Raw genomic sequence first — 26,560 nt, forward strand, 5'->3', positions numbered from 1 at the left:
TTTCAAGCCTGGTCCACATGGGGGCTCCCAGTGCAGCTCTCATAGCATTGTTTTGGGCAACTTCAAGCTTTTTCCACTGTTGGTGTGATAGATTTGTGAGTGCAGGTGCGGCATAATCAATCACTGATCTGACTGCCTGTACATAGTATGTGCGAAGGACTTGCAGATTGGCTCCTCCAGAAAGAGAAGTTAGCGACCTGAGGATTGCCGTCCGGGCCGCAGTTGGCTCTCTCAAGTAAGTGACCTCAACATTAAAATTCATGTGTTTGTCCAGGATGATTTCTAGATACTGATAGGTGTCGACCCATTCAATTGGTTGACCCTGTACTGTGAGTTGGATGTTGGGCTTCGCTATTTTTATGGGCATGGCCTTTGACTTTGAGGGGTTGAGTTTGATCCCAATCTGTTTTGCCTCTTTACTGATGCCGTCTAAGCATTTGGGTGCAAGGTGCGCAGCATCTCTTCCTTTTATTCAGTATTCTAAGTTTGCATTTAACCATCAAGCTGTTATCGCGGGGGAGGATACTGCTTCACAGTCTTTATGAGGAGGTCCAGCTCCTGGACACCTTTGTTGACCACGAGAGTGACTGTGTTGATTGCTTCAGGGTGGCCACTGCATGATTCAGGAACTCTTAAAGCTCTTCTAAGGTCGTTGGTTGCTTCACATTCCAGAAGATAGTGAAGTAATGACTTTTCTGTGACAGTTTGGCAGAAGATGCACTCTCTCTGTTGGGGTTCACCAATCTCCCAGTTGCATCTGTAACCTAGACGTAGTCTGTATAACCTAACTGCTATTTCCCTGTGGATTCCTTTAGGGATATTTAACCTTTCTAATTTGGTGCCCTGAAGATACCATGTTGCAGATGGCGAACCTTCAGCTATTCTCTGGTGTAGGTAGGCTTTGTTGAGGTATGAGAGTTTTTTGGTGATGATGTTTTTTATGTTCTCTAGGCTGATGATGATGATGATGAAGATTAAGCCACCCAAAAGGTAGCACGGGCATGAATAGCCCGTAGGTGGTGGCCATTTTAAGCCATTACCAGTATCAAGACTGATACTGAAGATCTGTGGAGGTGCGAATGCACCCTGCATGATTGGAGATGTCTCCCTTGTGAATGTGTTAAGATGAAGATGAAGCCACCCAAAAGGTGGCACGGGCATGAATAGCTCGTAAGTGGTGGCCCTTTTGAGCCATCACCAGTATCAATAGATGATACTGGAGATCTGTGGAGGTGCGACTGCACCCAGCGTGACGAAGATGTCTCCCGTGTTTTAAACAGATGACAAAGATGAAGATGAAGCCACCCAAAAGGTGGCTCGGGCATGAATAGCCCGTAAGAGGTGGCCCTTTTGAGCAATCACCAGTATCAATAGATGATACTGGAGATCTGTGGAGGTGCAACTGCACTCTGCGTGACGGGAGATGTCTCCCATGAATGTGTCCAAGATGACGATTAAGCCATCCAAAAGGTGGCACGGGCATGAACAGCCCGTAAGTGGTGGCCCTTTTGAGCCATACCAGTATCAAGAGCTGATGCTGGAGATCTGTGGAGGTGCAACTGCACCCTGCGTGACGGGAGATGTCTCCCTTGTTACTGGTGGCTGTGTTCTCTAGGCTGGGTTGAATTGTTTTATGTATCACTGGATGACGAGTTGCCAATTTAGCAATTTCATCAGCTTTTTCATTTAATGGGATTCCAACATGGGATGGGATCCAGTTTAAGGTTATGTTGAGTCCTTTTCCTATAGCTACTGCTCCAAGATACAAAATGGTGGTAATTATTTCCACGTTATCTTTCCACTGTTTTTGTCCTAGTATTTGAAGTGCAGCTTTTGAGTTTGTGTGTATGATTGCATTTTGAGTGTTTTGTGAAATCACATATGCGAATACCTGTTGTATGGCAAACAGCTCAGTTTGGGTTGATGATACTAGTCCCGCCAGTCTCCAATATGCCTGTACGCTGGTCGTGCAAAGAGCAGCGCCAGCACTGTCATATTCTGTGTCCACCGATCCGTCTGTGAAGATGTGGGTGGCTCCTGCTACTGCTATGCTATACATTTGCTCTTCTATTATGCGCCTTAGGATTGTCGGGTCATACGCAACCTTTTTCATTGGGAGACTTTCTATTACTATTTTGAAAGTAGGCTCTTCCCACGGTGCGGAAGGAATGTAATTTCGGTGTGGATGATCACCCTCTCTATCAAGAATCATGCTTTTGAAATGTAGTCTGTTTAGGACTTTTCCTGCTCTTGCAACCCAAGAGATTCCGTTGTTTTGGCCAAGTCCAACCACCAAGGCCTGCCGTACTGGGATTGGATCAGAAGAAATAATTATCTTACTGATAATTGTAGCTGTCCTTTGTGATATTCTTTCTTGTAGAGAGGGCAAACCCGTCTCCAGTGTGAGTTTCAAGCCTGGTCCACATGGGGGCTCCCAGTGCGGCTCTCATAGCATTGTTTTGGGCAACTTCAAGCTTTTTCCACTGTTGGTGTGATAGATTTGTGAGTGCAGGTGCGGCATAATCGATCACTGATCTGACTGACTGTACATAGTGTGTACGAAGGACTTGCAGATTGGCTCCTCCAGAAAGGGAGGTTAGCGACCTGAGGATTGCCGTCCTGGCCACAGTTCGCTCTCTCAAGTAAATGACCTCAGCATTAAAATTCATGTGTGTGTCTAGGATTATTCCTAGATACTGATAGGTGTCGACCCATTCAATTGGTTGACCCTGTACTGTGAGTTGGATGTTGGGCTTCGCTATTTTTATGGACATGGCCTTTGACTTTGAGGGGTTGAGTTTGATCCCAATCTGTTTTGCCTCTTTACAGATGCAGTCTAAGCACTTGGGTGCAAGGCGTGCCGCATCCCTTCCTTTTATGATGATGACAAAGTCGTCCGCGTAGTTTAGCAGCCTGCAGTGATGTGGAAGTTTCAACCTCATTATTCTTTCCATTAAACAGTTGAAGAGAAGAGGACTGAGAATACCTCCTTGCAGTGTACCATTTTCATGTCTTTTATACTCAGAGACTGTGCCATGAAGTTTTACTCTTGCTTCTCTGTTTATGAGACATTGATTGATTGATTGATGAAGATTAAGCCACCCAAGAGGTAGCACGGGCATGAATAGCCCGTAAGTGGTAAAAAATTTTTTTCTCAGTATTCTGAGTTTCCATTTAACCATCAAGCTGTTATCGCGGGGGAGGATACTGCTTCACAGACTTTATGAGGGTGTCCAGCTGCTGAGCACCTTTGTTGACCAGGAGAGTGGCTGTGTTGATGGCTTCATGGTGGCCACTGCATGATTCAGGAACTCTTAAAGCTCTTCTAAGGTCGTTGGTTGCTTCACATTCCAGAAGATAGCGAAGTAATGGCTTTTCTGTGACAGTTTGGCAGAAGATGCACTCTCTGTCGGGTTTCACCAATCTCCCAGTTGCATCTGTAACCTAGACGTAGTCTATATAACCTAACTGCTATTTCCCTGTGGAATGATTTTGGGATATTTAACTGTTCTAATTTGGTTGCCTGAAGATACCATGTTGCAGATGGCGAATCTTCAGCTATTTTCTGGTGTAGGTAGGCTTTGGTTGAGATGTGAGAGTTTTTTGGTGATGATGTTTTTTATGTTCTCTAGGCTGGGTTGAATTGTTTTATGTATTACTGGATGACGAGTTGCCAATTTAGTAATTTCATCAGCTTTTTCATTTAATGGGATTCCAATATGGGATGGGATCCAGTTTAAAGTTATGTTGAGTCCTTCGCCTTTAGCGACTGCTCCAAGATACAAAATGGTGGTAATTATTTCCACATTATCTTTCCACTGTTTTTGTCCTAGTATTTGAAGTGCAGCTTTTAAGTCTGTGTGTATGATTGCATTTTGAGTGTTTTGTGCAATCACATATGTGAATGCCTGTTGTATGGCAAACAGCTCAGTTTGGGTTGATGATACTAGTCCTCCCAGTCTCCAATATACCTGTACGCTGGCCGTGCAAAGAGCAGCGCCAGCACTCTCATATTCTGTGTCCACCGATCCGTCTGTGAAGATGTGGGTGGCTCCTGCTACTGCTATGCTATACATTTGCTCTTCTATTATGCGCCTTAGGATTGTCGGATCATAGGCAGCCTTTTTCATTGGGAGACTTTCTATTACTATTTTGAAAGTAGGCTCTTCCCACGGCACGGAAGGAGTGTAATTTGGGTGTGGATGATCACCCTCTCTATCAAGAATAATGTTTTTTAAATGTAGTCTCTTTAGGACTTTTTCTGCTCTTGCAACCCAAGAGTTTCCATTGTTTTGGCCTAGTCCAACCACCAAGGCCTGCCGTACTGGGATTGGATCAGAAGAAATAATTATCTTACTTTTGATAATTGTAGCTGTCCTTTGTGATATTCTTTCTTGTAGAGAGGGCAAACCCGTCTCCAGTCTAAGAGTTTCAAGCCTGGTCCACATGGGGGCTCCCAGTGCAGCTCTCATAGCATTGTTCTGGGCAACTTCAAGCTTTTTCCACTGTTGGTGTGATAGATTTGTGAGTGCAGGTGCGGCATAATCGATCACTGATCTGACTGCCTGTACATAGTATGTGCGAAGGACTTGCAGATTGGCTCCTCCAGAAAGGGAGGTTAGCGACCTGAGGATTGCCGTCCGGGCCGCAGTTCGCTCTCTCAAGTAAGTGACCTCAGCATTAAAATTCATGTGTGTGTCCAGGATGATTCCTAGATACTGATAGGTGTCGACCCATTCAATTGGTTGACCCTGTACTGTGAGTTGGATGTTGGGCTTCGCTATTTTTATGGGCATGGCCTTTGACATTGAGGGGGTTGAGTTTGATCCCAATCTGTTTTGCCTCTTTATTGATGCAGTCTAAGCATTTGGGTGCATGGCGCGCCGCATCCCTTCCTTTTATGATGATGACAAAGTCCTCCGCGTAGTTTAGCAGCCTGCAGTGATGTGGGAGTTTCAACCTCATTATTCTTTCCATTAAACAGTTGAAGAGAAAAGGGGTGAGAATACCTCCTTGCGGTGTACCATTTTCATGTCTTTTGTACTCAGAGACTGTGCCATGAAGTTTTACTCTTGCTTCTCTGTTTATGAGGCAGTTTTTGGTCCAGGAGATCAGGTTGCCTCTGACCTCTTTGTCAATGAGGCAGCAGATAATAGCTGGGGCGCTAGCCAGTTCAAAGGCTTTTTCGAGGTCCAGGAATATCAGCATTCCTGGTCTGTCATTCAAGTGGGCTAACAGAGTTGTAATACATTCCACTGTGCCAACCCCTCTTCTATAGGCATACATATCATGGTGCAGTTTAGGCATTTTCCACTCCAGTCTGTTGAGTGCCATTCTGTCAGCCGTCTTGGCTGCAGAGCTTTGGAGAGAGATGGGCCTGGGATTAGCTGGATTTTTGGGTTTTGGGATCGGCACTATGTCTGCTCTATTCCAAGCAGAAGGTCTAGTTTGAGAAGTCCAGGCTAAATTAATTAACCTTAGGTATGCAGCGTCTCCCTCTGGGCCGAGGTTTCTAATCATTTTGTAGGTTATTTTGTCGGCTCAAGGGGATGTATCCTTGAAGTTTTTCTTAGCCCGATTGAGCTCATCCAGTGTGAAGGGGCATTAGTGTCAGAGACTTCTTCACATGCTGTAAGGATTCTGTGCCACCTTTCTTCCTCTAGTCCGGTCTGCACTGCTAATACATCTGGTGGAAGTTGATTGCTGGCTGCTCCTTCTGCAAACCTGGTTGCCAGTACTTCGGCTTCCTGTTGAGGATCCTTGGGGTGTGGAGCTTTAGGTGTTTTATTCCCTCTGGCCCGGTGAATTTGCTGCCACATCTCTCCGAGAGAGGTGTGTTCATTAAGGTGTGAACACCATTCCAGCCACTTTTGTTCTTTTTTTTGTCTGGTCTCTCGATGCACATGTTCCTTGACCTCACAAAGTAAGATCCTGTTGCGGTCACTTGGCTGCTTTTTGTATAGCTTTCTTGATCTGTTGAGCCTATGGTTGAGTTCTTTGACACGTTCGCAATAGTGCCAATGATCTTTATGGTGTCCGGTGGACTGTTTTTTCAGTGGGATTGAGTGGTTGGCTGCACTTTGAATCGCTTTGACAAATTCTTGTTCTGCCTGATTAATGTCTTCGGGAAGATCATAGTTTTTTTGCCACTCTGAAATGAGGTTTTGAAATCGGTCCCAGTTTGCTAAAGCAAAGTTCCAGGCTTCAGATGGAGGCGGAGGTGGGGTGGGTAGGTCTAACTGAAGATTAATTTGGACCCCATAGTGGTCGCTTGTGAGTGTGGGCTCAACTGACCATGTTGCTGCATCTCTTAGGGAGGCTGAAACGAAGGTTAGGTCTAATCTGCCTCCTTGGATGTGGGTAGGTTCATTCTTGTTTAGGATTTGTATTTCTGGAAGCTGGTCCAGTAGATGTATAATGTGTATGCCGGCTTCATTTGTACTGTTCGAGCCCAGTGCCTATCGATGATGGGCATTAAAATCTCCACAAATGATTGTGTTTGTTGTTGTCGCGTGTCCAAATAAAACATAGAGATCCATTTCGGATTGTGGAGACCTGTACACATTGAACACTTCAAGTTTGTCGTGTCTTAGCTCAATGGTGACTCTCATTACCTCTGTCCCTGCTCCACAATTGGGTGGGCTGGTTATGGACTTGGAGATCAGGTCACATTTTACATAGATTGCACATCCCCTGGATTGCCCATTGATCCATGGAAGGAAGAAGCCTCGATAGCCTGAGATTTTAGGTTCTAATCCGGCTCGAAGCAAGCTCTCTTGTAGTATCAGGATGTCTATGCCCTTGGTTGCTGCTATGCATTGCAAGTGTTGCAATTTAGTGCGCAGTCCTTGCGCATTCTATTGCAGGATCTTTAGACCTCTAGGTTCTTGGAATTTGCTGATATTTCCGTGGTATCCATGGAGTCTGATGAACACGCCATGGAAGTTGCAATTGCTGTATAGGTTCCTAGTGGACCTGAAATTGACTCATCAATGTCGCTTTCCGACGAGCTGGACTATATCTGTTTTTTATGGGGGTGTCTCCTGCCCTGCTGTTTTGAAGGTGAGGATATTACATCTTCGAATTTCTTGAGCTTGTGCTCAATTGTCTTCCGAGTCTCTGTGGTTTGCTTGATTCCATGTGATGACAGCAGACTTTCAATCAACTCGGTGACCAAAGTTTTGATCATTGGCCAGAGAGCGTCCAGTTCTGTGGGAGCACTATTTAATGCTGTGCAGGTTTGGGGCCTAGTAGCTTTTAGATCCTTCTCGGTGGTAACTTTGACACTGGAATTGCTACTCCTATTGGCTCCAGTGTGCTTACCAGATGAAATGGGAAGGCGACTGCTTTGAACATGATTCTTGTGTCCTCCATCTTTCTTTTTGTCCTGTACAGAGGTCTTCTCATCCTTCACCAAGGCCGATGGTGAAGGGCCGTGTGCCCCCTCTTCCTGAATGTGTAGACCCCACGCGGTTTTAGTGGGCAGGGGAGCTGGTATTAGTTTTGGTGGGGAATTCGGCTCCGCTGTAAGCGTTGTGGGGTTCGTTTGAAGCCTTTTGAGCCTTTCAGGGCATTTCAAGTTCCAGGCGTGATGTGCCTTGGAGCAATATGGGCACTTTGCCTGAACAGGGTGGTTTGCCTTGTGTTTATCAATACATGTTTTTGTGTCATGTGGCTGGCTGCAGACTCCGCACCTCACTGGGCGTTGGCAGCCATCTTTGTGATGCCCAAATCTCTGGCATCTTAGGGGTTCTGGGGTGTAAGGCCTGTGTTGGAACACGCCCCAGATTCCAAGGTCAAGTTTCTCTGGGATCCGTCTTCTTACTGTGAGAAGGACCTGTCGGGTTTCCTGTTTTGTGGTTCTTAATTGGCATCTCTCTGCTGACACCACATATTTCAGCTTTTCGAGATGGTCAAGGGCCATATGCAAGGGATAGTGGAGGAAAATGTTTTTTCTTATTTTATCCTCTGGTTTCAGTTCCTCACATTTTGTGTAATTTTTCAGAATCGTAGCGGCCGACTCGTCTTTAGGCCTCAGAATGTATTCTCCTCTGAGATTTGGTTTTGCTCTGATCTGGAGCTGGGGGTACTCTCTTTCGAGGTCCACTATAGTGGCGTAGGAAGACTTACCTTCGGTGTGGTGCACCTTGAAGATTGGCAGCGTAGATTTATTCTGAGAAGCTGGAAGAGCTGGAGAAGCTGGAGTGATTAAAGGGCGATGGGTCGTCATGGAGTGGCTTGTCCTGTTTGCCTTATTCACGTGATGCCACTCGCCGTCACTTTCATAACTTGTATCCAGTATAGATGGTCTTTTCCTACACTGAGCAGCATTGCTGGATCGATTATAATTCAATTGGAATTCCATGATGAAATTCAAATGATCACTTGTGGAGTGGTCTGGTGAGTGAAGGTGAATGAACCTACTGGAGACAAAGTCAGCGAGGAGTTGGCTCACTGGGTGAACTATGAACTGTCTGTGTGTCTGCCTCCACCACATCACTTCCTAATGCATTCCCACTGTTAACTACTCTGACACATAAACGTTCTTTCTAATATCTTTATGGCTCATCTGGGTACTCAGTTTTCACTTGTGTCCCCTTGTGTTAAATAAATTGTCTTTATCTACCCTATCAATATCTCTAAGCATCTTGTATGTGGTGATCATATCTCTCCTAACTCTTCTTTCTTCCAGCGACGTTGAGATTTAGTTCCCAAAGTATTTCCTCGTAGCTCATACCCCTCAGCTCGGGTGGGTACTCGCTCGCTAGTGTACCCACACTCTAGAGGTTTGTAACACTTTACGTTTTCCGTAAACAATCTAGTTTGGACATATAGGTCTATTGTCTCTTGTAATTGTGTTATTTATGTAAAGCAAGAACAAAACTGACGCCATGATTGACCCATGTGACCTCACATCTCATCTTTGTGACCCCATGTATGATATCTATGACCCCCATATGTGATCCCTGTTTAGTTAAACCATGTTATTGAAATGTAAAAACATTAGTAAAACCGTATTGTGAATTATTTATTAATCTATGTTTTTCAAGATGAAGACGAATGGTATTTGAACCATAGTCCAGTTGCAGGCGAATTAACTGTAATATACATATGTTCATTATGTAATGATGAACAACAGACTGAACAGAGTCTGGTGGTTCTAGTGAAAGAGTTCATCATGGAAGTGAACAACAGACAGAGCACAATGATGGACAAGCCATATCTGACACCCTGTAATGACGCTGGCTGTTCCCTTAATGGATTCCGCTCATGACACAAACTCCAGAATTAAAAACAAAAAGGTTATCAGTCAGTGGCGTAATCAGTAACTGTCAGACTGTGTGTGTGTGTATGTGTACTCGTGCTTCTTGTGAACAACCAGTTGTGTTTGTGCTTGTGGGAGTTGAGCTCTGGCTCTTTGGACCCGCCTCTCAACTGTCAATCATCTTTTTTTTCCACCCACACACGGTGTGTGATGGAAACTGAGATCCGATGTGGTGGAGGCTTGTCTCCATACACAGTTTCAAATGTAGATATGATAGAGCCCAGTAGGCTCAGGAATCTGTACACCAGTTGAGTGACAGTTGAGAGGCAAGACCAAAGAGACAAAGCTCATCCCACGCAAGCACAATTAGGTGAGTACAACTAGGTACGTACACACTGAGGAAGCAGCCCGCGGCAGCTGTCCGACTCCCACGTACCTATTTACTGCTAGGCGACCTCGTATGGGCAGCCAATAGGCCTTCTGCAGTTACCTTTGTTCTTATGTGAAAAGGGCCATCAGGGTGACAGACACTTCCAATTTATTTCCACCTCTCCCCCGGGGAGAGGTGGAAGATCCTAATCTTCCTAAATCCTAATCTTAAAGATTAGGACGATACTAACCCTAGGTGATCCCCGGATCCTAGGATTACGAATCCCGAATCGGATCGCCAAAGGGATGTGAGAGTTTGTAACAAGGCAAATAGGACACTGAGATTTATTCATCGAAGCGTTAGTAACAAGACACCTGGTGATGTTCTTAAGCTATATCTTGATCTGGTTAGATTGATTGATGAAGATTAAGCCACTCAAAAGGTGGCACGGGCATGAATAGCCAGTAAGTGGTGGCCCTTTTGAGCCATTTCCAGTATCAAGAGCTGATACTGGAGATCTGTGGAGGTGCGACTGCACCCTGCATGACGGGAGATGTCTCCCGGACCAAATGGTGGATGTGTCAGATTGATGAAGATTAAGACACCCAAAAAGGTGGACTGGGCATGAATAGCCCGAAAGTTGTGGCCTTTTTGAGCCATTTCCAGTATCAAGAGCTGATACTGGAGATCTGTGGAGGTGCAACTGCACCCTGCATGATGGGAGATGTCTCCCAATGATGATGAAGATTAGGCTCCCCAAAGGGTGGCACGGGCATGAATAGCCCTTAAGTGGTGGCCCTTTTAAGCCATTACCAGTATCATTACTTATACTGGAGATCTGTGGAGGTGCGACTGCACCCTGCATGACGGGAGATGTCTCCAGTGTGATCTGGTTAGGCCCCATTTAGATTATGTAGTTCAGATTGGGTAACCGTCTTTAGAATGGATATAAATTGGTAAAAACGCGTCCAGCATAGTTAATCTTCCAAATTAGAAGCCTGCTAATCCCCCAGATTAGAAGACTGTCATATGAAGATTGACAACGCTTAAATTATATTCGACAGAAAGGTGAAGAATTATGTAAAATAATGGATGGTTTAAAACAATAGTTTGGGTAGACAAATTTATTGTAGTCAATGTAGATGGACTGGTTGAAGAAATTCAGAGTAATTTGGTTCAGGCAAGATATCGGGGAGATTACACGATAATACTTTCTAATGGCTTATATTTTACTATTTGACATAAATTACATAAATTAATAGACAAAATACAAGATTTAAGGAATTCAATAAGTCCGCAACACTTTATACCAATAAAGTCCATTATCGTGTAGCTTAGAGTTCAGTTTTGGGGACTGATGCCCTCGCATCCAGAACAATGTCCCACAAGACTTTCCTTCCAAGGCGAATGACTTTCTTTGCAAATGATTCAGATTTTAATAACTCTCCGACTGCGAGTTCCGTTGATTTGATGAATTCTGGGACAAGTTGCGACATGTTGGGCTTGGGGTCTGCTAGCTGCGACGGTACGAGGGGCTCTGGATCTGCTGGCTGCGACGATATCTGGAACATGTTGGACTCTGGGTGTGCAGGCTGCAAGGCCATCTTGGACTCTTGGTCTGCTAGCTGCAAGGACATTTTGGACTCTGGGTGGGGGGTGTGGGCTGGGTGTGAGAACAATACAGCATCGCGCATGCTCAGACGTCGTGTGAAAGCGGAGCTGACAGCCACCAGGACCAATAGGACGAGGACCTTCATCCTTACTGCTTCTGCTGAAGACATAATTGTGTGGTTTCTACAGATTGATTGATGAAGATTAAGCCACCCAAGAGGTGGCACGGGCATGAATAGCCCGTAAGTGGTGGCCCTTTTGAGCCATTACCAGTATCAAGAGCTGATACTGGAGATCTGTGGAGGCGCGACTGCACCCTGCGTGACGGGAGATGTCTCCCGGACCAAGTGGTGACCAGATGGTGGTTTCTACAGCCGTTTCCTGGCCATATATTTCCCGCTCGTCACCTCACGGTTGAGTGAGGCGGAGCGTCATCAATGAATTACTGACATGGTTACACATAGAAAATCACAGAACCGTGATGCATCAATGAACAATGATGCGTGATGCATTATTGAATCCCTTGTTCACTGACATGGTTGTCTTGGGACGATAATAGGCATTGGAGGAGGAGGAACATATGAAGCATTAGGAAGCTGAAGAAGGCCTATCATTATCTTCAGCGCAGCTACTGTTTATATCCACCAAAACTCATTTATACATATGTCTCTCCTCTGTTTGAAAGAATCCCGTAATCTAAGGTCTTTAATTGTACCTGATATATGGTATTGCAGTTCATATTCTGTATTTCCATACTAGTATTGCCAAGATACTTTGCGTATCTAAACTTATCCAATTCATATGATTCATTGCTTCGTGTTGTATTATCATTTTATGTTTTATTTTGTGTCGATATTCTGACGGTAATCTCTTTCAAGAGAGATTGAGCCTGCTCTCCCTACGTAAAGTTACTTATACATATACAACACTAAGATGCTACCTTCAAGATACGTCTACCAGTAGCACAAAACGTTTTGACCAGGAGGCAAACGTGCCCTAAACTACCCCCACTCCTCACTCCCTCCATGCCGGCTCGCCACCATCGTCAACCAGCAAACTACCATTCCAGCCTGCCTGCTTCTGATTGGTAACCTACCGACTGCACACCTGCACCTCTGCACCTCAGCGCCCTCTACCAAGTCGATGTCTGGGCCTGAACCAGTCATTGAAGTTAGAATATCCTTGTGCTCTCAAGCTGTGAACAGCCAACTGATATATGCTCTGTTTATTGGTGGAGGTTCTCAGCTAGCACTATATTCTCAGCACCTGTTTATTCATTCTTTTGTCTTTTTTTATTTGTAGAGTAACGTCACCCTTGTTTTAATTTTTATGTCATATTTTTTGACTTGTTTATTTGCACTGTACATAGCCAAGGGATTGTCTTATTCATAATTTTTAAAAGTTAATAAATTTTCATTTTTCATACTATGTGTTTTGCGTGTATTCCCTCACTTTACCACAGACAACAGCCAAGCAGTCGATCTTTTTTTTTCTAAAATGTGATAGGCATTGACACCAGCCATTAGGAGGACTGCCGAACACCTACACTCCTATACTTTCCCGTCACATTTTTATGGGGGCCTGCCCAAGGAGCTTCACACAGGTACTAGTACCAGAACCTCAATTTGTGGTATTTGTACTTGGCTTTGATACAGTTGCTTTTCAATATTTTCATTACTTTTAATATTTATATGGTGCTGTGTATTTTGTGCTTTCTGAGGGTAGCATATTGTGAGTGTTCGATAACTGTGGATTACGTGGTGACTGAAGGCCTCAGTCATTCTCTTAATTGGTCATCCCTCCCTCAGTGTTATTACTCGTATATTCCACCTTTTGTCCCTAGGATATTTCTCACATTCTGGCAGATCATCATTTTGGTACCCTGGTACTTTGATTTGTCTTCGGGTCAAAGCACCCCTATCTTCTGCAATCCGACCAAAGGAGGATACAGAGGGAAATAGTTCCTCTAACACGGACTACGCTGTTGAGTTGGGACCTCAACAGCAGTTCTCGTTACCAGTTGACACTCGCACCCCTATACGTCGGTCAGAGATGATGATATTTACTTAGGTAGGGAATTAGCTTTCTTTTTTCAGAGCACAAAGATCGCTAATTCTGTAAGTATCATATTTCATTTAGTAGGAAAACCCTTGCTTCTGTCTTATAAAGACTCGGCAAGGTATCCCTACATTCTTGGACTACCTTATTCTCTTTTGAAACAATTAAATGTTTCATTTGTTTTAGAAACTATCGGTTTTATTTATTTAGTAGGATTTTCTTGCCCTTATTCTCTTACATTGAGTATCGGGTACAAGATTTCCTGCGCTTTTGGTTGACTAATCATTTACCATACTAAAATAACGTTAATTGTTAACGATTAATATTCCACAGGATAGTTACCAGTTGCCACGTCATCCTGTTACTGACACTTACCATATCGCAAGTATATTCGTTGTACATTTATTTGCTATTTTTCACAATGTTTCGTCTCCCAGCTTTTCGTAATGATCCAGCAGGTGAAATAGGGAACTTAAGTCGTGCCAAAAGGGCCGAATTACAAACTCTTGCACACGAGTATCAACTAGATGTTCCCCCATGGAGCCAACAAAAATTACTTGCATAATTTTATCTTGGATTACCTCTTAGATGAAAGAAAGATAGACTCTGAAACTCACGAAAACTATTCTATTGCAGATAAACATGCTCTGGCAGCTATGAAACTGAAGCTCGAACTAGCCAACATAGAGCGGGAACAACAAAAAGAAGCTCTCCAGATAAGGGAACGCGAGATCGCCCTAAAGAAAGAAGAGGCGGCCCTAAGGAAAGAAGAACAAGAACGTAAGGCGGCCATAAAGAAAGAAGAACAAGAACGTGACGCGGTCCTGGCAAAAGAAGCTCTACAACTAAAGGAACGCGAGATGGCCCTAAAGAAAGAAGAGGCGGCCTTACACCAAGAACGTGAGCGAGTACAGCTTGAAGCAAGACAACGTCACCTAGAGATGCAACGCGAGCGTGATAAAAAGCAAGCTGATATGGCTCTAGCATGTCGGCAACAAGAACTCGCGTTGGAAACTTCACACCACACTCAGTGCCAACAAGCTACAGCTAGTCTCCCCGTAAGTTTCAATGTCTCCCATGCAAGTAAGTTATGCCACCATTCGTTGAGTCAGAGATCGTTGTATTTTTAACCACTTTTGAGACCCTAGCCAAAAAATTAATTGGCCTGCAGATCAATGGTCTACCCTTCTAAGAGTGCATCTCACAGGTAGAGCTGCGGTTACTCTCATTACCTTAGCGTCTGAGAATGACTACCAGACCCTGAAGCAAGCAGTTTTGAACGCCTACCTTCTCTCCACCGAAAGCTACAGACGAATATGCCGTGATTATCTAAAGGCATGTACCACCACCTTCTTAGAATTTGCCAATACAAACAAAAGATATTTCATGAAATGGCTGGAAGCAGCACATGTCTCTACATTTTCAGAACTCGTCAACCTCATTCTAGCTGAATAATTCTTTAGACGTGTTCCCCCTTCCATTCGTTTAGATTTAGTCGACAAAGAAGAAACCGACTACATCAGATGTGCGAATTCAGCTGACACCTACAGCCTCATCCATCGGCTAACACCAAATCCACCTTCCAGTAATAAGTCTTGGTATAGTTATAATAAAGTGAGTACCGATCAAGCGAGCTCTCAATTGTATTGTAAGTATTGCAAACTCTATGGACATACTATGGAAAAATGTGGAAAAGCTCAATATAAAGTCAATGAAACTCCTAAACCCAAACCGACTCCTCCTAAGACCGGTAAGCCTGTGATGAATGTTCGTGTTAATGTTAATGATCTTTCTCTCTTCAGCAAACACCTATATCCTAGAACTGTCTCTGCCAGCAGTATAGATTCGGAAGGACGTTTCAAATTAAAGATCTTGAGGGACACAGCGGCTCTTCAATCAATAATATTGAAATCGGCTGTGCCTAACGTCACCTACACCGGGGAAATCGTCCTTATCACTGACCTCACTGCTACCACTCCGTATCCACTCGCCAGAGTCCACCTGGATTGTCCTTTCGTGACCTGTGAAGTCCAAGTCGCCATCAGGAAAAAGTCTTTTCCCATGTCTGGAGTGCAACTTCTCCTGGGCAATACCTTGGCAGAAAATCTGCAACCTTCCAACCTGATCATCATGAACAAACCCCAGGTGTGTAACTCTGTAGTGGACAATCCCATCTTTAAGTATGCTCCAGTAGAGGTCCAAGAAAGTGATGAAGTTTCTCCTCCGGTTTTGATGACCACCCGTGCACAAGCTGCACGCCCACAACCAGTTGACTCTACTGCAACCGCTGGCCCTCAAGACCATCAGAATCTACCACCGAATCTTACTATGTTGGAGTTCCGTAAGTTACAGATGGAGGATCCTTCATTAACACCATTATTCTTCCAGGCTGAGACTCAACCTGACAGTATCCCTGGGTTCTTCCTAGAGAATCAGCTGCTCTACCGTAGGTACAGACCCAGTAAGCTGAAGGAGGATGACGATAGGGCAAATGTCGAACAACTAGTGGTTCCCACCAGCCTACGGCCCGATATTCTACACCTGGCCCAAGGAGAACTTTCTCACTATGGTTTTAACAAAACCTGCCACGGAATCAGACAAGACTACTACTGGCCAGGTATGGTTAAAGACGTCAAAAGTTACGTGCAACAGTGTCATACATGTCAGATGGCAGGTAAACCTAACATCTCTATTCCCAAGGCTCCATTGACTCCTATCCAGGTGCCTGCGGAACCTTTCCACAGACTCATCATAGAATGTGTTGTTCCTTTACCCCAGACCAGTTCTGGCAACGCCTATATACTAACTATCCTGTGTCTTACCAGCAGATTCCCCATAGCAGTTCCAGTAAAGAACATTAAGGCTGCTACTGTGGTGAAACAACTATTGAAGATCTTCACCCAGTATGGATTTCCAAGTGAGGTTCAAAGTGACTGTGGCACCAACTTCACCAGTGATTTCTTCAAGAAGACACTGCAAGAGTTCAACATCACACAGGTATTGTCCAGCCCCTATCATCCTGCTTCACAGGGTTCTCTTGAACATAGTCATCAGACTATTAAAGCACTCCTAAAGAAATTTTGCAATGAAACATTGAAGGACTGGGATAAACAACTTGACCTCATCATGTGCATTTTCAGAAGTCTCCCTAATGAGTCTCTAGGAGTATCTCCTTATGAGATGCTCTACGGTCGTAAGTGCCGTACTCCTCTCAAAGCTTTTAAAGACTCTCTGCGTAATGCCACCTTCAGTGACCCTCAGAATGTGCCCCAGTTTCTTCCAAACTTAAAGCACATTCTAGAGAGAGTACGTAAAGTTGCTAATGACAATCTATTGAAAGATCAGGAGAGGATGAAGACCCATTTTGACCAATGCAGCAAAATAAAGAAATTTAAACCAGGAGACTTCGTGTTGGCATATTTTCCTATCCCAGGTTCTCCATTGCAAAATAAGTTTTCAGGACCCTACCGCATCAAGGAGTGCAGAGACAACCACAACTACGTTCTTGAGACTCCAGATAGGCGGCGGAAGACCCAATTGTGCCACGTCAACCTCCTGAAGCAGTATCAAGGTACTCCCCCCCCCCCTCACTGTGTTGGTATCATTATCCACATTAAAAGGTCCATACCTCCACAGTGAGACCTTCCCCTGCTTCTCCTCCCGAAAGCACTAACACTGAGTCAGTGCCTTCCAACTCAGAAATCCTAACTGATCTTCATACCTATTTGCAGGACAGTAATAGTGCTCCTCTCATCAGAATCTTCAAGGAACATCAGAAGTTGTTCAGCGATGATCCACAGAAGTGTAATGAGTTTCAGCACGACATCCAGCTACTCCCGGACACCCGGCCGATTCGTCAACCTTTCTACCGAATCAGGCCGAGCAAAAAGTAAGTTATGCGTGCTGAAGTACAATACCTTCTGGATCATGGGCTGGCCAGCCCTTGTGAGTCCCCTTGGGTCTCACCCTACATCTTGGTGCCGAAACCGCACGGTAAAGTGAGGCTGTGTATTGACTACAGGAAATTGAATCTTGTGACTGTCAAGGATGCTTACCCATTACCTAGAATAGATGACATCCTTGATGCCATTGGTAATGCTCGGTATTTATCCAAACTAGAGTTATTCAAGGGATACTACCAAGTGTGTTTGACGGAGCGAGCTAAGGAAATATCTGCCTTCACCACTCCTTTTGGCCTTTACAGATACGAACGCCTTCCATATGGACTATGTAATGTCCCGGCCACCTTCCAGCGAGCTGTCAACTGCGTCATCCATGGCTTAGATCACACCTACGCCTACTTGGATGATATCGTTGTGGCAACTAACACCTGGAACGAACATCTGCTCCAGCTGCAACGATTGTTCACCAAGCTCCTTGGTCATGTGATGGTGAGTGGCAGCCTAGCTCCGTTAAACATACACACTCAAGCCATCCAGCATTACCCACAGTCTACCACCAGGAAGCAGCTCCTGCGCTTCCTTGGTCTTGCCTCCTACTACCGTAGGTTTGTGAAGAATTTTAGTCGATTGTGTTCTTAAGTCGATTGTGTTCTCACAATCAACAATTTCACAATCAACTTGAGAATGGTGCAAGACGGACCGAAACGTCGTCGTTCCTTCACTTGCTAGTGTGTGGTTTGGTCAACATATTTCAACCACGTTATTGTGACTACTCGTCTGCACTTGGGTAAATATTGGCTTGGTAAAGGTTGTGGATATTTGGAGCAAATTACTGGATGACATAATAGAGGTGGGATCCGTTGAGTGTTTCAAGCGTAGGTTAGACAAATATATATGAATGAGTTATAAATTAGACATATATAAATAATGAGGATATAAATAGGAGTAGCCTATTTATAGTGGGCCATTAGGCCCTTTGCAGTTTCCTTAATTCTTATATTCTGGTATTTTAATTTCTGTCATAGTAATGGTAATTGCTTATTAGGCAATAAAGTATATTTTTGCAGTCCATACTGTACGTTGTAACATTAGAAAAAAGAGTTCTCATATATCTTCAATGCAGGAAAATAATATTTTAGACTTAATGTTAACTAACAGGTAAACACAAATTAATGTGTTTCCAAACACATAAATGTGTATTTCCCTGTTAGTTAGTTCCCTAACTTATTCTTTATTTCCTTGTGATCACTGTTCCCTAACTCATTCCTTATTTCGATGTCATTTGTTTATGAACTTCGATCTGCAAGAAGCGAGTCCGTCGTTCTACCGTGCAGCCAAAGTGGTCCTCGTTATCAATAAATGATACTGTACTCGATTTGCTATATTTATGTGGTCGGCAGTGGACTCATAGTGACCCAAACAACTATTCGTTTCCAACTTCCTTTCTTGGCAGGGGCCGTTGGAATCTTCCAAGGGACGTGAGGAAGTTCTCGTAGCCCATACTCCTCAGCTTGGGTACTCGCTCGCTCGTTAGCATGAGCACACTCTGGAGACATTTAAATGTAATCACCGGCCTTCCCATCAGATAATGTGGTCTGCGGAACGGTGGTTGGGTCGTTAGCTAGCTCACGGCGAGTACGAACAACCACTAGCTTGTTAAAACCCCATTCTGGAGATCGTTTGGGTAGTTAGGTGGTGACACACGACTCTCATTGGAAAGAGAAACAATGTACTTGGTCTTGAAGTCGGGTTTTCAAGGTCCGTGAGTCAGGTTAGTGTAGTTCTTGTCAAATTTTGAAGATCAACTGCGGTGAAAATATTTAGGCTTTATAAAGTACTACTTCTGAAATTGGCGTTTCTTCATGTTTGTAACACTTTACGTTTTCCGTAAACAGTCTAGTTTGGATATAATGGTCAATTGCCTCTTGTAAATGTGCTATTTATGTAAAGCAAGAACAAAACTGGCGTCATTATTAACCCGTGGGACCTCATATCTCATCTTTGTGACCCCTATGTATGATATCTTTGACCCCCATATGTGATCCCCTGTTTTATATTTAAATACATATTAACTTGTCAAGGGGTTCACTGCCCCTGTCAGTCATAGGTTTGAATATATGTGATTGTGTGCTCCTGGCTGTCTGGGTTCGAATCCTTCTGGGGTGTGGACTTTTCTTACTAATTATAACTCCCAGATCCCTTTCGCAATCTCAACACCATCTAGCTCCTATCTTGTAACTCTATCATCATTACCTAGCCTCAAAACCTTACATTTCTCAGCATTAAACTGCATTTGACCATTTTTTTACCATTTCATAACCCTATTTATATCGTCTTGAAGTGATAGTAAGTCTCTTTCCATGTTTATTTCTCTCCCGGTTTTCGTATCATCGACAAATTTGCAAATATTGCTGACACTCCACCTAAAACATTTTCCCATAAGTCATTCTCTGACTAAACTCCCTTTACGCTATTTGTTTCCTTTGGTATAGCCATGCTCCTAATGAAACTTAATATAGCATCAAAAATATATTTGATGCTATATTAAGCATCAAAATATAATCAAAATATAGCACCCTCAATACAATGAGCCTCTATGTTTTTAATTAATCTTTCATGTGGTACTGTAACAAAAGCTTTGCTAAAGTCAAGGTACACAGCATCATGTTTCGGTGCCCTCTCCTATTTCTTTCGTTTGCCTGCTTTAAGAGTCACATCAGCTCTCCCTACTGATTCTCTGAGATACAGGGAGTCTGTTGGTATATGTGGCGACCAGACCAGCCGCCAGATAAGAGAGAAATTTACATAATAAGTCTGTAGGTAAAGGGGAAAGTGGCGCCCTGATATAAATGAAAGAGTACCCCCTACCTGCAGATCCGCCGTTTTGTAGAAAACGCTAGCCGTGTGCAGAATGGGTGGCGTGGGTCATGGGCGACCAATCAGAGCCCCCCGTGACGCCACCGAGTGCCCAGGGCGGCGCCAACGTCAGAGTTAACCTGACTGTGGAGGTGATAGGACCCACCTCGGTCAGCTCCCGAGGATTTGAGGCTCTACAAGCCTTATTCAGTAGGATTAAACTAGCCATCGCAGCCCACCATCGTTATTGGAGACCCGCGCCATTGGGAAGCAAGAAAGAAGCCAAATTCATTGAGCGGAGGAGTGCCAAACTTGGAAAATTGGTTGGCGACGACGCTGGGTAGCGCCGCTCGACGCTGAGGGCCTGGAAAGGTGTGGCGGGCAGGCTTAGCTGTGACCGGGTCACATTCACTGAGGGTTTTGGAGGGACGACACCGTTCCTAGAACAAGGAGCAACGCCTTGAGGAAGGGACGAGTGTGTGCATATAATGATTAGCTCAGTGCCCACTGGTGAACCAGGATTGGGATAGCTGAATCTCTGGGATTGGATCGGCGATGACGCGAAGGCTGCACGACACCTGAGGACTTGTGGAACGTTCCTGGATCGTCAAGGATCGACTCAGGAAGCGTGGAAACCTCACACCATCGAGGGACAGGTGTCGTGAGCCAGGAATGTAAGGTAGATCAAATTTCCCTCCCATTACCCCTTGTTTGAGTAGGCTAGATAGGCCACGATATTTGCATTTGTATGTTGCAGGATAGCATTAATACTTTAGTAGTAGGATAGGCTGCAGGGCAGCATGTGTCCAGGACTGTTGGAGAGGACAGTGTGCGTGGACGGCAGGACAGTGAAAGAAGAGGTGGCGAAGAGGCCCTTCTGTGAGAGAGTGTGTGACTCCTGTCTAATCTGCCCAGTTGAAGGAGTGGTTGGAGGTCGTGAAAGAAGAGTTGCGGACGATCTCCAGATTTATTATCCTTATGTTCATTTTCCTGTATTGCTTAGAAGTGTATGTGTGATCATGTAATTTGTGTCAGTAAATTCACACATTTTATCATTGTGTTTAAGTGTGCCTCCATTATTATTATATTTCTCTATAAGCATACACGAGGGTTATCATAGTACCACCTAGGGAACGTCATGTTTTCTATAGAAGTTCTTATCGTCTGGAGAGTGTTAAAGCAGCACAGACTTATATAAAAGTGTACCCTAAGCCATCCGACCAGTATCAGAGCCTGAATGGTGGCAACAAGCAACGTAGTGGCTGGAAATAGGTAAAGCCACACACAGACTTTTATGGGAGAGTACCCTGGGCTGACAGTCCAGTGGCAGATCGAGGGAGTAGCAATGCTCTGGCAACAAATAGCATAGAATACACACACTGAACTGCATCACTGGGGTGCAGATATACTAACCCAGCTGGCGACCTTATTAAGAAGAAGATAGGGAAGGCAGGCGGGAAAGGAGTTCCTGCAACCTTTTTGTCTGGCAGGCAAGACTCAGGGAAGTTATTGTTATAAGGTAAGCCTGAGTCTTCCTTCACTTCTATCCGGGTTAGGCCGGAACTGTTATACAGCAGTTTCCCCGTGGTTGACTTAAGGGCTCCCAGGGTGAATCAGTGGCACCCCCCCTCTTTAGTGTTGGGAGCCAAGACCTGTGGTATTGGGCATTGCTGATCCTCTCCTGTGGGACCAAGGAGACTCCGGTGAATCCTGGGAGTCAGAGGGGCTGAATATTCTGCCTTCTGAGCCCCTAGCAGCCGATTGCTCGCGGAGCCCCAGCCCACCCCCCCGTGACAATAACTGGCGACCTTGCCAGGATTCGAACCACTGTAGCCAAGAACTAGCAACTTCACCGAGATGCATGGATCAGGCTACAGTGTTGCCATGGTATGGTAATCAAGCTACAGTGTTGCCATGGTATGGTAATCAAGCTACATGTTGCCCAAATTTCAAGACAGTGTCGCCAGGGTACTAATACAGTGGCCAGTGAATTCAGTGGTACTGTTATCCAACCAGCTAAGGGACTGAAACAGTGAAATTAGTACCTACTAACTTGTCTGTGCTGTCGTGTATGCTCGATAACATAGAGATGGAGGAGGGTAAAGTAAAGAAATTTATTGAGACAAGGGATGAGAGAATTTGGAAGAGTGTACCAAGGCCCAGCTCCAACAAGTGGCAAACCACTTTGGGATCAGGTTGAGGACGACTAAGGTAGCGGAGCGAAGGATAGAGATCATGGCACAGCTCACGGCTCGAGAGGAGGCGACGGGTGGAGCCATCTCAAGAAAGGCCGTCTCAAGGAGAGCCGTCCCAAGAAGAGCCGTCCCAATAAGAGCCATCCCAATTTGAACCATCCCGACTAGAGCCACCCCAAGCGCCTACCAGTGTGGGGAGAACTCGCAGTGAACGTGAGAGCAGTGGAAGGTCCAGCTGTAGTAAGAGGAGCCTGCAACTGGAAATAATGAAGATGCAACTGGTAGCCCAGCTGCGACGAGAGGAGAGAAGCGCAAATGCAGCGAGAGGAACGTGAAGCTCGGCTGCAGCGAGAGGAGCGTGAATCTCGGCTGCGGCGAGAAGAAGGAGAGAGACAAGTGCGACTGGAGGAGATAAAGGCGAAGAAAGAGGTCGAATTGCGTCGCATTGAGTGTGGGCTGCCCCCACTACCTGCACGGCGGGATGGCCTCAAGGTAAGGGAACGTGACTTACCTACGTTCGAACCACAAGAAGCTGAGGCGTTCTTCGAACACTTCGAACGGATAGCAACTCTGAAGGAGTGGCCGTAAGATGAATGGGCTGCTCTGGTCCAGGGCAGGTTGACCGGTGAGGCCCGGGAAGCCTACAACATGCTGGACTTAGAGGAGCTTTTTTTATTATTATTATTATTTTCTACCACAGACGTGGCCACACATTTTCAATGCTAACCAGCATATATACATTTTCTTCTGTCCTCCATGGACAGGGTTAGAGAAGTGTTAAACATATAGTTCAAGGGTTTATTGAACACTCAACCACAGAAGGTGATTCGGTGCTTTTAAAATGCTAAGCTAACCTACATACGTAAATACATAGATTCACAGATTTACGTATGCCCTACATAAAGTGTTTGATGTGTCTTTTACATAGTGTCATTAATGTACATTCACAAAGGTGAAATGTAATTCTGATCAGCTTCCATATATACTTTATACCCATACATATACATACACACACACATATACATACATATATACACACACACATGCATTCACATACATTTGTATCATTTACTCTGACAGGGTGAGATAGCGGATAAAGAAACTAGTGTGCAATTAAGCACGTAATCACTGAAGGTGATGAAGGTGCTTTTACAAGCTCAGGTTATATAGTTACATCATATATATACCTTGCATAATTGATATATTACATGGTCAATCTCGTATACAAGTCCAATGCTAGTTACGACGCGATTAAGAATGCGGTGCTCAACTCATTCCGGCTGACTCCGGAGATGTACCGGAAGCGATTCAGAGAGTGTACAAGAGCGTCGCGAAAGTCTTACGCCGAGACCGCCAGAGATATGGAACGGAAATTCCTACGATGGTTGAAGGCGGAGGAAGCGGAGTCGGCGGATGAGATCAAACGAATGATAGTGATGGAGAAGTTTATGACAGTGCTCCATCCCGAGTTGCGAGTAAGGGTGAGAGAAGCAGGTATTAAGGACCTAAAGGCTGCAGCGGACCGAGCCGACATGCTGGAGGAGGCACTACATCTCAGGAGGGAGGGGCCGCCCAGACACTTACCTTACCCCAGGTCGGGAGGGAACTTTAGGAGTTCAGGAAGAGCGAGGACGGGTAGGGACTCTCCTAGAGTAGTGTGCCCGATGAAGTAACCCGGTTCAAGAGCTCAAGAGACGTGGGGAGGAAGCCCCAAGCTGTGAGCAGTGGACCTAGCTCGGGAACGAGTGCTGCTGCCCGGGAACCGACGACGGAGAGTCCTAGGAGGACTCAGGGAACCTCTACCGTTGGTGCTACCAGGATGACTGGTAGAGGGTTACCCAGGAGAGGCGGTCGGTGTTACAACTGTGGGGGACGAGGACACTTTGCAAGGGAGTGCAGTCGCCCCAGGCATGGTGGGAACGTGACTTTCGCGAGGATAGGAAGTGAAAAAGCCAACGATATCTCAGGTGATATGCCGGTGATTCTAGACTCGCCTTACTTCAGCGGCACATGTGCGTTGGCAGTAGTTGATACCTTGCCTATAGCTGGGATTGACGTGATACTAGCCAACGACTTGGTGACAGATTGGAGCAACAATCATCCCAAGATTGTGGAAGAGTCAGCCGAAACAGCAAGAGGGTCTGAGGTAACAGCAGGCATTGGTAATATCCAGGTACAGACAGACATGGAATTAGATAACTTGTTTAATCCTCCCTCTTACCAACAGATTAACAGCATTCCAACAGAGTCTCTTGATTCTTCTCCCGACAAGAAGCATGAGGTTATGGTGGCAGAAGCGACTGAGCAATAAGAGAGGCCTCGTGTACAAGCACCCACGGATACCCAAGAGTCTGGAGTGAAGTCACCCGAGTACTTGCGGTATGGCAAGGTACAACGTTCATTGAATCGGCCAGAGATTCCCCAGACGACAGAGGTATGTGCGAAGGTTCTAGTGCCCTCTTCGGTCCAAACCAGGCTAAGGGATATGGCCGGCTATGGACATTACAGGCTCATGAAACTTATCCCTAAGTTAACCAAATGTTTCTTAGCGGTATTTTTTGTTCTCGTGTGTGTTCTCAGTAAGGACCAGTGGACGACCCGACAGATGATGGCTCCCATGAACATCATGAAGAGACCCCAAATATTGGAGACTTGCACTGTGAGTGTAGCAGTCGAAGAAGGGACCTGGAAGGTGATGATGGATACAGGAGGTATGAGATGTGATATTATGAGTGACTGTTTCCGACAGGTTGACATCCCCCCCATGTGATTGCTAAGCCTGGATTCAGCGTTATACGGAACGTTGGTCGACCTGACGGTGGCAGAGCAGATACCATCTTCGACGTATGAGCAGCCCTGTTGGGACTAGGCGTGGGCCTAGTAGACGGTTATGCTATAAGTACCGATTTAACAACAATCACTGTTACTCTAGATTATCAGACCCCTGTATTCCAGGTTCCCGTCTCCCTGAAGGACTACCGGACCGGTACCAGAAATGCCGTCTGTGACCAGCCATCAACGGTGCCACGACACTGGGAAGTGTCGATTCACCCCAGATCGCGTCTATACCGATCCTAACTCGAGGCACATGAGATTATGCCCCTGCTTGACATCTCAGTGAAGGTGTGGAAAGTGACATCAGGCAGGTCATTGCCTTCCATCTTCAAGTTTCCTTTATGCCAGAGTCTCTCAATAGGACAGTTTTTCGGACAAGACATCCTCACTCCAGTTCATAGTTTATGTGAGTCCGTTTGGAGTTGTACCCACGTACTAATTTGGTTTGTTTTTTTCTTTTATAGAAACCCAAACCAAATTCTTTTTGGTGGGGAGGTGTTACGGACCCGAGTCCAGCGTCGTAGCACGGAGCAGTGACGACAACGCCATCTGTGAGTCCGCTCCCGAAACCCTCTCCAAATGGACGACGCCATCTAGTGAGGACGGGATATACCGGCCACAGGTGCTGGATTCCCGTCTTAATCAGCTCGTAACATAGCCGCTGCTGACCTCTGGTGAGGTGGCGCTTAGACAGCAATGCCATCTATGGAGTGGATAGGTGGACGTTTGTGTCTAAGCCTGTAAGTGAGGTTCCCTAGTCCCAGTACTAATGACGTGTCTGATTACAGAGTCGACCTGGGACTGCTGTATTGGACGATGGATCAGTCTACCCAAGGCAGCCAAGGTCTCTCCACGAGTTTGCTCTGAAGAAGCTGTGAGTCACCCCCAGATGAACTCTGCTGAGAGTATTAGCCTGCCTGTGACGTGGCAGTATCAGAAATCGTTGTATCCGGGGCTGGCTGGCGGAAGAGACTAGCCACTGTGGTGCTTAGTGAGGAGAGTGATCAGCAGGATCACACAAGGCTCCTACCTAGGGCTCGCAACCCTAGTATCGGTCGTGGAGTGGCCTACACAGCGGAGCTGAACAGAACCTGCCAGCTAGAGGCTGGATTGTGGTTGAAGGCCTCCACGACGGAGCACCCAGTGGAACTGTGATTTGGCTGGCCTGTGGCCAGGGTAGATTCGCCAAGAGAATCATAGAGGATTCATCGTGGGCCAAAGAAGGGAACCAGGGCTACCCAAAGAGTGCACCGTGGAGCATCCAGTGTCTTCGAAGGAAGACAACTCTGTACATTAAAGTGTGTTTATAACCCCTGTGTGACTGTTATATATTTATTTATGGTGGTGGTGAAATTATATATATAAATCAGAACATTTGTATCCCTCACCCTTTAATTTTACTTGCGTTACGGAACACATCCCTTGAAAGCCTCTACTCACTTGGGGCCGGATTCCCAAACTCTAATAA

Source organism: Procambarus clarkii, chromosome 8 (genome assembly GCF_040958095.1).
Source record: "Procambarus clarkii isolate CNS0578487 chromosome 8, FALCON_Pclarkii_2.0, whole genome shotgun sequence".
In the NCBI taxonomy this organism is placed as follows: Eukaryota; Metazoa; Arthropoda; class Malacostraca; order Decapoda; family Cambaridae; genus Procambarus; species Procambarus clarkii.